At 30.1% G+C, this 12,206-nt stretch overlaps 2 protein-coding genes and 1 pseudogene across 3 annotated transcripts in view; all 3 read left to right on the top strand.

Annotated features, from left to right (window-relative positions):
• LOC125856361 (putative late blight resistance protein homolog R1B-16) overlaps nucleotides 1-12,020 on the top strand; it is a 43,797-nt pseudogene extending 31,777 nt beyond the window's left edge.
• The window catches only part of LOC125856358 (putative late blight resistance protein homolog R1A-3), a 410,366-nt gene that overhangs the window by 195,640 nt on the left and 202,520 nt on the right, over nucleotides 1-12,206 (top strand). The gene's annotated exons all lie outside the window — the stretch shown is intronic.
• LOC125856360 (putative late blight resistance protein homolog R1B-16) overlaps nucleotides 1-12,206 on the top strand; it is a 190,711-nt gene that overhangs the window by 49,008 nt on the left and 129,497 nt on the right. The window lies entirely within an intron of this gene.

Here is a 12,206-nt window from a genome sequence, read left to right as displayed (position 1 = left end):
TTTTGAATTGCAGTGGATATCGAACCTACGCTATCTCCAAACTCTACAGGTCAAGTCACATAAGAAGTTATGCATAAGGGGTGCTTCTTTTTGGGAAATGACGAAACTAAGGCATGTGAATATAGAACATTTTTCCTTGGGAGGGGAATACAATGACCAAGAATCTTCAACAACTATGCTAGAGAACTTGAAGACTTTTCACACTTGCTATATAAGTAGGTATGATATTAATCCAAGGTTCTGGTGGAAGTTTTCAAATCTTGAAGAACTCAGCCTCTGCATTAAATATGCACCTAAGTTTCCTTTGTTTCCCATATCGGAAGTTCATACTTGCCTTCATTCTCTTTTTCTGGAGTTTACTTTGACGGAATTCTGGGATTCAATTGGATGGGAGAGCTATTTTGTCTTCCCTTCAAATCTTAGGGATCTGTCCCTAAATGGTTGTTTCTTGGCGAAAGAAATGATTTCAAACATTGCAAGATTGCGGAAGCTTGAGAGTCTCAAATTAGAGGGGGGTACTCCTTTGGAGAGAACACGGAGCTATTGTTGGGACGTCAGAAACGTGGAATTCCGTGCACTCAAATACTTGATATTACTCGATATGCAGATGGACGAATGGATAGCTTCAGAGGAATCCTTTCCGGTGCTTGAGGAGCTAGTTATACACGATGGTTACTACTTCAAGGAGATCCCTCCTAGTTTTGTAGATATTCATTCCAACACTGCGACTTATTGAAGTGATTGACTGTGAGGTTACCACATAATATAATATATTTTTTTAGTAACTTATGTTCATCACCTCTTCTACATGCAGGTTGAAGAGATGAAAGCTAAGAAGTTGTTATTATTTGAATTGCAAGCTAAAATTGTCTGGATGATTCCAACATCAATCTAGTTCTGAAATTTGTTTGAAAAGTTTTTCACATCATATATCGATCTATGTTATCATGTATATTTCAGTCTTGTAATGCTGATGAATTTGTGAGCTATTGTTGAAGTCTTTATCAACTAGAGTTAGTTGGTATGGTGGACAATAGAGTTATTGCTTAGCTTGTCTTATATAGAGGTGTTACAAGGGGGAAGGGATTACGAGTTTAATTCCTAGGGTTACAAGAGTTTGTAATCTGAATCTTGGCTGGATGATTAATGGAGTTGTTGCTGAAATCATGTGAGACATGTCGTGATTTTTTCCTCTCCAAGCAAAAAGGTTTCCACGTAAATATCATTTGTTCTTTACATTACACATTACTTTCTGTATTGTGTGTATGCGTGTTAAGGGACCTGGTCTAGTTAAGTTGTGATAGACTCATAAAAGATATCAAAACATCTCTAACGCATCTGATTTTCATGTACACAAATTATTACTGAAAAGCTCTACCAAAATAGCTCTCAGGGCTCAGAAATGAAAAAGCGTCAAAAGATATGTTAAACAATGTGACATTGAAAAAAAAGACGCTGGTTAGTTAAAAAATATCGTTATTGTTACTTAATAAGTCAAAATGTTTTTTGCATAATAAAAAATATTAGTATTATTTTTCTTTTTAAACATATTCATTCCTCATAAAATATTATTAAAATGTCAATTCTTGTTTCTTTTCTTTTAAAGCTACTTTAACTAATTATTAATAATAATTAAAATAGAAACTTCATTTCATTTAGTTTTTAAATTAATTATGAGTCATATATATATATGATCACAATTACTCATCATTAATTCAGTAATATTCTTTAATCGCATTTTATTGGTTAACTTTAAGCTCTTTTTATTTGATTTGCTTCTCTACTTATTTACTAGGCATATTATTCCTTTAAGAAGTTAAATTGTAGAGTTATTAAACTAACGTAGTAATTACAAATCATAAACACACATTGATCATAAAGTAAAAGTGAAAAGAAGATCAAGAAGAACAAGTAGGTATCAGTGGGAGTTTAGATTGACCTATTTTGTGTGGTTTTTGGCTTTTAAGCTACTTTTTTAATTCTATATTAATTAAATTTTTGAAGTTTTTTTCATTGTTAGAAATAATTGAATTGTTCAAAGTTTAAGATGGATGTTTAATTTGTTTTTCTATAGTTGTCCTTTCCTTTAATGAAGTTCGATATTTTCTATATGAGATAAATTGTACTAGTAACAAAGTTACATTTTTTATTTCACAAAGGACAATAGTGGAAAGTATGATTTAAATTAAGTCTTTGTGTATTTTTTTCTTAATAAGTGTGTATTGCCTCACAAATTTAGTTAATATGAAATATAGGGAGTATTTTTTAGTTTTAATTTGAAAGTGTTTGGATAGCTCAAAAAGTGCTTTTTAAGCCTGAAAAGTATCAAAAAATTGCCAAAAGTTTAGATTTACCAACGTATGGCTTCTAACTTTACTCCACCCGTTCTTATTTACTTGTCAAATCCTCCATCCGTTCACTTTTACTTGTCAATGTTTGACTTAGCACACTCATTAAGAAAACAATGAGAAAAGACATAAGGTGAAACCTGAAGTTGTCTCGAATTTTCAAAAAGACACCTAAACTATGCAAGCGTCATATTACCCCCATAAACAATCCTGAACATATATTATTACATCATTTTGCCCACCTGGCATGGAGAGTGTATGCACTCTCTTAAAGAGCGTGAACAAACAGAAAAACGAATATAATTATATTTTTACAAGTATTTTGCTATAAAATATATTTTCTTGTTTTTCTTATTATTTTAACTTTTTTTCCTTATTTTTCTTTCTTTTTCTTTCTTCCTTCTTCTTCAAAAATTCATTGTCATCTTTATTGAAGCTTCTCACTTTCAATGTCACTTTTTACCACAACTCCACCTTCCTTTTTTACTACTTTTAGTTTAACTCTCTTCAATTTTAAAATTATATCTAAATATTTTATTACATTTCGAACAATTTGATAAACCCATTAGATTTCAAGATGATTAGTAGGTATTATTTAGTTTTTTTTATCCAAATTTCAATTAAACTTTTTCAATTTTCGGAGAATTTTGATTCTTTCAAAATTATCATTTCTAGTTTTGAAGTTATATGAAACTAAAATAAATTAATTGATGATACCTTTAAAATTTTGATTTTTCTTAGAAAAATAATTAGTTTTGTTATCAATAACTCAACAAAGTCTAAAAAATAGTATAATTTTGGAAAGAAAGGAATTTGACCGAAGAAGAAAAAAGAAAGAAAATGGAGGGGCTCAACTTGACGTGGGGGTGGGGTGAGGTGAGGTGAGGGTGGGAGGTGAAGAAGAAGAAAGAAAGAAAGAAAATGGAGGGATGGGTAGCTTGAAAGTAGGGGTGGAAGATGAAGTAGAATTTAAAATGAAATTAAAATTAAAGTAATAAAATTAAAATAAGTCAAAAAGTAAGAGAGAGAAATAAAGAAAAACTTAGAAAAAAAAATCAAATTAAATAAACACGTGTCACACAATGATTGGTGTGTGATAACACTTATCATTTAAAATCTGGAATTGATCGAAAAATGATGTAATAATATATGTTCTGAATTGTTTAAGGGGGTAATAGGACGCCCACATAGTTAAGGTGTCTTTTTGAAAATTCGGGAGAACTTTAGGTGTCACTTTATGTTTTTTCTCGAAAACAATATTTATTGATATATATGTTTTACCATACTATCCCTACTAATTAATGTTTAGTATTGGGTCTTGAAAATGATATGGAGAATAGTATTGAATGCTAAGGATAAAACATAAAAAAAAATTATCTTTTTTTTTTATCTATGTCAAAATTGACAAGTAAAAATGAAAATCTATTTAAGAAATAAGTAACAAGTAAAAATGAAAATCTATTTTAGAAATAAATGACAAGTAAAAGTGAATGTATGGAGTATTTCTTAATTTGATTTCCCTTGTCATTTTTGACAAATCTAGGAAGACCAATTTTTTTTTCTTCCTATCATACCCTCAATTTATTAACATCGAGTCAATCTCTATGAAAAAATATAGCAAATAAACATGTTTAAGACTCTATCAATTAATACTAATAATTATTTTCTTAATATGTGTGTCAGGTCAAAATTTGACAAGTATTAAATATAAAGAAGTAATAAATAAAAATAATTTAGTCAAATTATCTTATTGTTAATATTTTTCTTGGAGGATGTGCATAAAAATGACAAGTAAAATAGACGGGAGGAAATATTTTGTTTTTCTATCCTTAATATTAAATAGCTATATCATCATATATCATATATCATCATATATTATTAAAAGTAGGAACCATCTAAGTCAAAAGTTGAATTACGAAAATACTCCTTGCCTATTAATTTACTTTGGGAAAATGCATAAGTACCCCCCAGCCTATGCCCGAAATCTCAGAGACACACCTAACCTTTACTAAGGTTCTATTACCCCCTCGGACTTATTTTATATGTAATATTCTACCCCTTTTTGGCCTACGTGGCACTATCTTGTGGGCCCAGCGCATGTTGACAATTTTCAAAGATAGTGCCACGTAGGCCGAAAAGGGGTAGAATATTATAGATAAATTAAGTTCGGGGGGGTAATAGGACCTTAGTAAAGGTTAGGTGTGTCTCTGAGATTTCGGGTATAGGCTGGGGGGTACTTATGCATTTTCCCATTTATTTTCTTAAAATCGTTTTAAAAATTATTTTTCCATTTAAATCAACTTCACACCTCTTCATTTTCCTAACTTATCATCATATTATCATAAATCACACACATATATATTATTATTATTATTAAAAGTGGGAACAGTCAAAGTTGAATACGAAAATACCCCTGCCTATTAATTTATTTTCTTAAAATTATTTTTCCATTTAAAATCAACTTCACACCTCTTCATTTCCTAATTTATCATCATATTATCATAAATAAATAAGAATTTTTTTATTAAAAGTGAAAATCTCCAAAATTTAAAGTTGAATTGTCATTTTACCCATATACTAAATAAAAATGTTATTAACTATTTTATTAATTAAATATTAAATAGTAATCATAAATTAATTAATTTTTCACCTTCACATAAAAAAAGTGAAATAAAACTTCTATTAAATTAGTAAATAGTAAGTATATATATAAGTGGAACCAAAATATTTTAAAACTTGAATTATCAAAATGTCCATAAAAATTTGAATGACATTAATATCCTTCAATCAAATATTATTCCTATAATAATATTGTACAAGAATATAAATATACACTTAGTTCAATGCATTAGGCTATTGAATAAATATACATGAAAATACTCATTAATATTTTGTCATTTATTTAACTCCTATTTATGTTATATTTTTTTTATGCTAAAAAGTAAGTCTATCTTCTAATAAATATAAATAATAATACCCCTTGCCTATTAATTTATTTTCTTAAAATTATTTTTCCATTTAAAATCAACTAATTTATAAATAAATAAATAAGATTTTTTTTATTAAAAGTGAAAAGCTCCAAAATTTAAAGTTGAATTGTCATTTTACCCATATACTAAATAAAAAGTTATTAAATATTTTATTAATTAAATATTAAATAGTAATCATAAATTAATTAATTTGTCACCTTCACATAAAAAAAAGTGAAATAAAACTTCTATTAAATTAGTAAATAGTAAGTATATATATAAGTGGAACCAAAATATTTTAAAAATTGAATTATCAAAATGTCCATAAAAAATTTAATGACATTAATATCTTTCAATCAAATATTATTCCTATAATAATATTGTACAAGAATATAAATATACACTTAGTTCAATGCATTAGGCTATTGAATAAATATACCTGAAAATACTCATTAATATTTTGTCATTTATTTAACTCCTATTTATGTTATATTTTTTTTATGCTAAAAAGTAAGTCTATCTTCTAATAAATATAAATAATAATATAGCAAATGAATTAACTAGATAAATCAAAAGACATGGAGTTGTGTGTATTCAATTTCTGTAAATGCTTTATCTTCTGATTCCTAATGCAAAAAGTAAAACAACTCTCTGTAGTAATAAACATATGGAGAATTTGAAAAATTGCTTGGTATATTCAATGTAGAGTAAATTCTTTTGATCAATTCAATACAATATATTCATTAATTAAATGCTATACATTGTGTATATATAGTGAAAAATCACAAGACACCTATCCCAACTCATCAAATTATTAGATTATCAATCCTACTTTGTGTAGGCAATATTTTATCATATTTATTTCGTGTTCGTGTCTCTCTTTTCTAAATCTATTTATGTTTTCTATTTTTTCTATTCACATTATAAGTTATTGTCTTTAATTCGACTTATTCATATATGTTTTCTGATTAGTTGAAAGTTCATCTTACTTGGGTAGGTAAACGACGTGTGTATCATAGTTATTTCACCTTTTGCAACATAGAAAGTTGTCATGCAAATATCAAATCAGGTAAGATTACTTTCTTTTTAATTATAACTTCTTGGAGTATCATGAAACTATATGTTTTTGTTTGTGTAAATTTTGGTTAGGAATCAATTTACATAATTTAACTAATAATTTTGAATTAGGCAAAGGGTATACATCCTATAATAATTATGATTTATATACATCGATTAGATAGTTTAACAATTATTATTTTTATCACTAATAATAACTATATTTTTTGTAGATGTACATCACAAAATTGACAATGATCCACTAGCTGTCATAAGAAAGCTATATCATCGAATTTATGTGCAATTTTTATAAAACACAATTCACAGTCGACAATAACTTCTTGACCTGTATGTGATTATAAAAAGGTGTAGGCTATAGTTTCTTAGAAAGAAGGCAAAAATTTTAGAACATGAAATATTTTGAACCAATAAGAGACGCTTAATTTATGTGTTGTGACATATTAAAAATAACTTTTATCAAGTTGAATACATGATATATCAAAAAATTACATAATTAAAATTATTCGAATATTACTTTTGAAATTCATTTGATAGTAATATTTCAGCATGATGTACCTTGTACTGATAATAATCTTGATTGAATAGGCTCATCATTCATTGGTTTGAGCATGTATATTTTCTCTTCAATTACTATGCAAGTTATTGCGCAATGATCATCTACTAGCCATCTCAAGGAAGACACAGATTGATCAAATTTCTATATAAAACACTACTCTTATTCGACAACAACTTCTTAATACGTATGCAAATGTGAAAAGGTGGAGACTACAAAGGTGAAAAAGAATATGAAAAACTTAAGACACAAAATATTTTGATCAAAATCACACTTGACATTTAAATTAGGGAAAATGGTCTGAAAAATACTCCAACTTTGACCGAAATTGTTGTTACGATACCAAACTTTATGGAGGACCTATTACCTCCTGCACTATTTAATAGTGTGTTTTAGAGGTATATATGTTCCCACGTGGACATGTTACTATTTATAATTATGCAATATTTATGATGTCCACATGACCATATATATACCTTTAAAATACACTATTAAATAGTGTAGGGATAAAAGGTCCTTTCCAAAGTTTGGTATCGTTACAGCAATTTCAGTCAAAGTTCGGATATATTTCAAACGTTTTTCCCTTTAAATTATGAGTTATGACATATTAAACAAAATAAACTTTTATCAAATTGAATACTTGATATATTATAAGAATTGCATAATTGAAGTTATTGGTTTGAGCTTGTATATTTTTCTTTAATTTTTGTGCAACTTATCACACTTATTATAATAATTTAAAAGTTTTTGTACTTAATTAATTAGCATGGAATACACGAGCAACATACATGTCCAAGTATATATATATCGTTATAACAACTTTGCACAACTTAGCATGAGACACACGTGTCCAAAACTAGTAAAATAATTTATAGGGGTACTTCCTTCGTTCAAAAAAATTATCTTCTTTCTTTTTATTTTTTTTTAAAAAAGAATAACATTTTTTATTTTTTTTTAACAACACTTTAATTTCAACTTTTCATATGACATGCTTAAAAGTTAAAAACAGAACCATAAAAAGTCTTCTTTATTTTTTAATATTGTATCAAGTCAAATGTCAGATGAACGTGAGTTAAATAATATGAAATGGAAGAAGCATAAACAAAGTTATCTTTTCCGATCGGAAACGTGGGGTTCAATAAATACAGGCTACAGCTGTTGATTGGGAGTTTAAAATAATATGTATTTATTTATTTGTTTAATCAACAATTATATTTATATCATTGAAGTCCACCATCTCCTTCCTCTATATTTTTCTCAGATTCCATTTCTCTGAACACAAAAGCATCAAATTAAGCAATCTTCTCCATAACCCAAGCAAGGTCAGATTTCTAAATTGTTTTATTTTTTTCCATACATTTTACTCTATTTTCTTCACATCATTATTCATTTATATTCTTGTATCAGATTCTTCTTGGTTATTTTTAACTTTTTATTTTATTTGCTTCTCTACTTATTTAGTACTAGGGATTTTGTTCCATTCAGAAGTTAAATATTAGAGTTGTTAAACTAAATTAGAAATTACAAATCATAACTATATATAATATTTATATATTACCACATTTCATCTTCTTCATTGATCTGTTTTTTTTTTTTTTTCAATCTCAACCAACTCAAAACTCCTCTTAAACATTTTAAATTTTAGATATGAGTTCCTCCCAATATTTCAAGTCTTTTCATGTATTATTTATTCGAAATGATTAACACATTTACGGTAGGTTAACTTTTAGAATTTGAGCTTCGAAGCTTTATCAATAACGGATTATTCCATTTTTCTTTCTCAATACTAAGAAAAAATATTAAGGTGAAACTCGCATATTTAAGTCTGGGATCCGATCTGCCACTATAAGGGAAATGGATTTAAACAAAACTTGATGAACCAGTGTATTCCGCAATTTCATATAATTTGATGTGAAATTTCATATATAATTTAATCGTCGACAGGTCACTAAATTTTTCCTCCTTTTTCAAGCTTTGGACCAAACCCAACAGTGTGTTTGTTTGTAAAATCAAATGCATTTTGCCGGAAAAAAAAAAGAGCCGAATGACCATTTTTGGTAATAAAAGATTATGGAGTAACGATCTCCATAAAGAGAGAGATGTCGAATATCTCAAATATCCCATAAACTCGGATATTTTTAAAGATCAAGATCTCAAATATTCTACAAAGTCATGGAATATTCATAAATAGATCAAATCCAAATCATCTTAATTCGAGAAATACGCCACTAACGGCCCTTAAATTATGCAGATCAAGTTCAAATCATCCTAGTTTGAGAAATACGCCACTAACTACCCTCAAATTATGTAGATCAAGTCCAAATCATTCTAAGTTGAGAAATACGCCACAAACGGCCCTCAAATCATGGATATATATCTTATGAGAGAAGAATCAAGGGATCAACATAATTGTACCCCCAATGTTCATCAATAAAAGTCACGCTTCTTCATAAAAAAAAAAAAAGTAACGAATTTTGATTCAGGGGGACCTAGAATTAATATCTCCAGTAACTGAAAGAAAATACACGAGGTAAAAATGTATTGTAGCGGATATATTTGTAACACATAAAACTTTATATGTTACATCACTTTGATAATGTTTTGGTTTGGTTTTTTTCTTCTCCTCTAAATTCTGAAATGATGTTGTTTTCATTTCTTTTATGAAAGGTGACAAAGCAATTAACTCAAGCCATGGAGGTTGTTGGAACTTGTGGAAAAGGAACTCTTTCTTCGGCAGAGACTTCAAACAAACCTAGTATTACATCAATTTATGATGATGTGGTTGTGGGCTTTGAGAAACATGCAGAAATTATAATGAATAAATTGATACGAGGAACAAAGGAGCGGGATCTTATCACCATCTATGGGATGCCCGGACTAGGTAAAACAACTTTGGCAAAAAAGGTATACAACAATCCCTCTATTGTTAATTACTTTGATGTTAAAGCATGGTGTACTGTGTCACAAGCATATGATAGGCGGACATTATTGGTTGAGATTTTCAAACAAGCTACAAATAATAAGATCATAATCGAAGAGGACGATGATGTAGCTGACATGTTGCGCAAGATTCTAATAGGCAAGAGATACCTCATCGTATTAGATGACATTTGGGATATCAAGGCATGGGAAGATTTGGGAATATGTTTCCCTCAAGGTGAATGTGGAAGCAGAGTAATGGTCACGACACGAATTGAAGAAGTGGCTAAGAATCACAGTGATCCTTATTCTCTTAGCTTTCTAACGTCCGAAGAGAGTTGGGAATTATTGGAGAAGAAGGTATTTCGAGGAGAGAGTTGTCCTCCAGATCTACTAGAAGCAGGGCTACAAGTTGCCCTACACTGTAAGGGATTGCCTCTTGTGGTTGTCTTGATTGCTGGAATTATAGCAAAAACGGAAAGGGAGGCGTCCTTGTGGCTCGAGGTTGCAAATGACTTAAGTTCCCTTGCTTTAGGAGAGCAGAGTATGAAGGTGATACAATCAAGTTATGACCATTTAGAAGACCACTTAAAGCCTTGCCTTCTTTACATGGGATTGTTTCCAGAAGACCATAAGATCCCAGTGGACCATCTGCTGAAGTTGTGGATGGCTGAAGAGTTTGTATTGAATGCCGGAACAGAGAACATGGAGGAAGCATGTCGAGTTTGCATGAGTGATTTGCTTAACAGAAGCCTAATAATGGTCTCCGGGATGAGATTTTATCGTGATGTACAATACTGCTCACTTCATGATGTAGTGCGTGAGTTCTGCTTGAGAAAACTCACAGAAGACAAGTATATGCAGGCCGCAGTGCCATTCAATCCGTATCAACATTTGCATTCCACGGAATCACGGTTATGCATTTATATTCATGATGATCTTGTTAAACAATTAGATCATTCCGACTACCAGCTGGATAAGATTCCAATGCTCGATTTCAAGGAAACAAATTCTTTGGAGTTCATTGCTCATCCAAAACTCAATACATGGAATAACCAATATTCAAATCCTTTAGATTTACTTGTTAAATTAAGATTTGTTCGGGCATTGGATTTGATGGATGTGGAATTGCCAGATTCATGGGCCACTGCAATTCAATCGCTAACTGAGTTGAGATACCTTGCACTTTGTGTCAAACAATTTGAATTGAAGTGGATATCACACCTACACAATCTCCAAACTCTGCAGGTCAAGTGAAGTGAGAAGTTACGCCTAAGGGCTGCTACTTTATCAGAAATGACGAAGCTAAGGCATGTGAAAATAGACTGTTTTTTCATGATATGGGAAGACATTAATGACGAAGGAGGTTTTGAAACAAGTATGCTAGAGAGCATGAAGAGTTTTGGCACTTGCGATATACGCTTGGATAATATGAATGCACGGTTCTGGTGGAGGTTTCCGAATCTTGAAGAACTTGGCCTCAGCGTTAAAGATGTACCTGAGTTTCCTTTGTTTCCCATAGCGGAAGTTCATAGTCACCTTCATTTTCTTTCTCTGGAGTTTTCTATAATGGAATTATTTAATTCAGTTGGATGGGAGAGGTATTTTGTGTTGCCTTCAAGTCTTAGGCATTTGGACCTTGCCGGCTGTTTCTTGACGGAAGAAATGGTTTTAAACATTGCAAGATTGAAGAAGCTTGAGAGTCTCAAATTGCTTGTGGGATTTCCTTTTGGGAGATCAGAGAGCTGTTGCTGGGATGTCACAAATGTGGAGTTTGCTGCACTCAAATACTTGGGATTATTCTTTATGCAGATAGAAGAATGGAAAGCTTCAGAGGAATCCGTTCCTGTGCTTGAGAAGCTAGTTATAAGTGGATGTTCCGATTTCCAGGAGATTCCCCCAAGCTTTGCGGATATTCCAACACTAACACGTATTGAACTGACTAACTGCATCGACTCTCTAGGGGTTTCAGCTATGAATATCAAAAGAGAAATTGAAGAAAACACTGGATGTGACAGGCTCCAAGTTGTTATAGAAAAGTAAATAAATGTAATTAAAAGCACTTCATTGCTGCTCTGTTTCCACTTCTTAATTCTACTTCTATATTGTTGCATTATTATCTGTTTTTTAGGCATAATACATAAACATGCCATTTAACTTTGATCTTGAGCTGACAGCTATGTCCTTTGATTTTGGATGTGCACAATTAAATACTTAAACTTGTATAAAACTTTTTATGTGACATAATACATGTAGGACACAATATAGGACACAAATTATCACATAGCACGTGTGTATATACTTGTTCAACTATTTAAATTTAAATATCTAATTATGTAC

This window comes from Solanum stenotomum, chromosome 2, assembly GCF_019186545.1.
Source record: "Solanum stenotomum isolate F172 chromosome 2, ASM1918654v1, whole genome shotgun sequence".
NCBI classification, from domain to species: Eukaryota; Viridiplantae; Streptophyta; class Magnoliopsida; order Solanales; family Solanaceae; genus Solanum; species Solanum stenotomum.
This window is presented reverse-complemented; position numbering and strand designations above follow the sequence as displayed.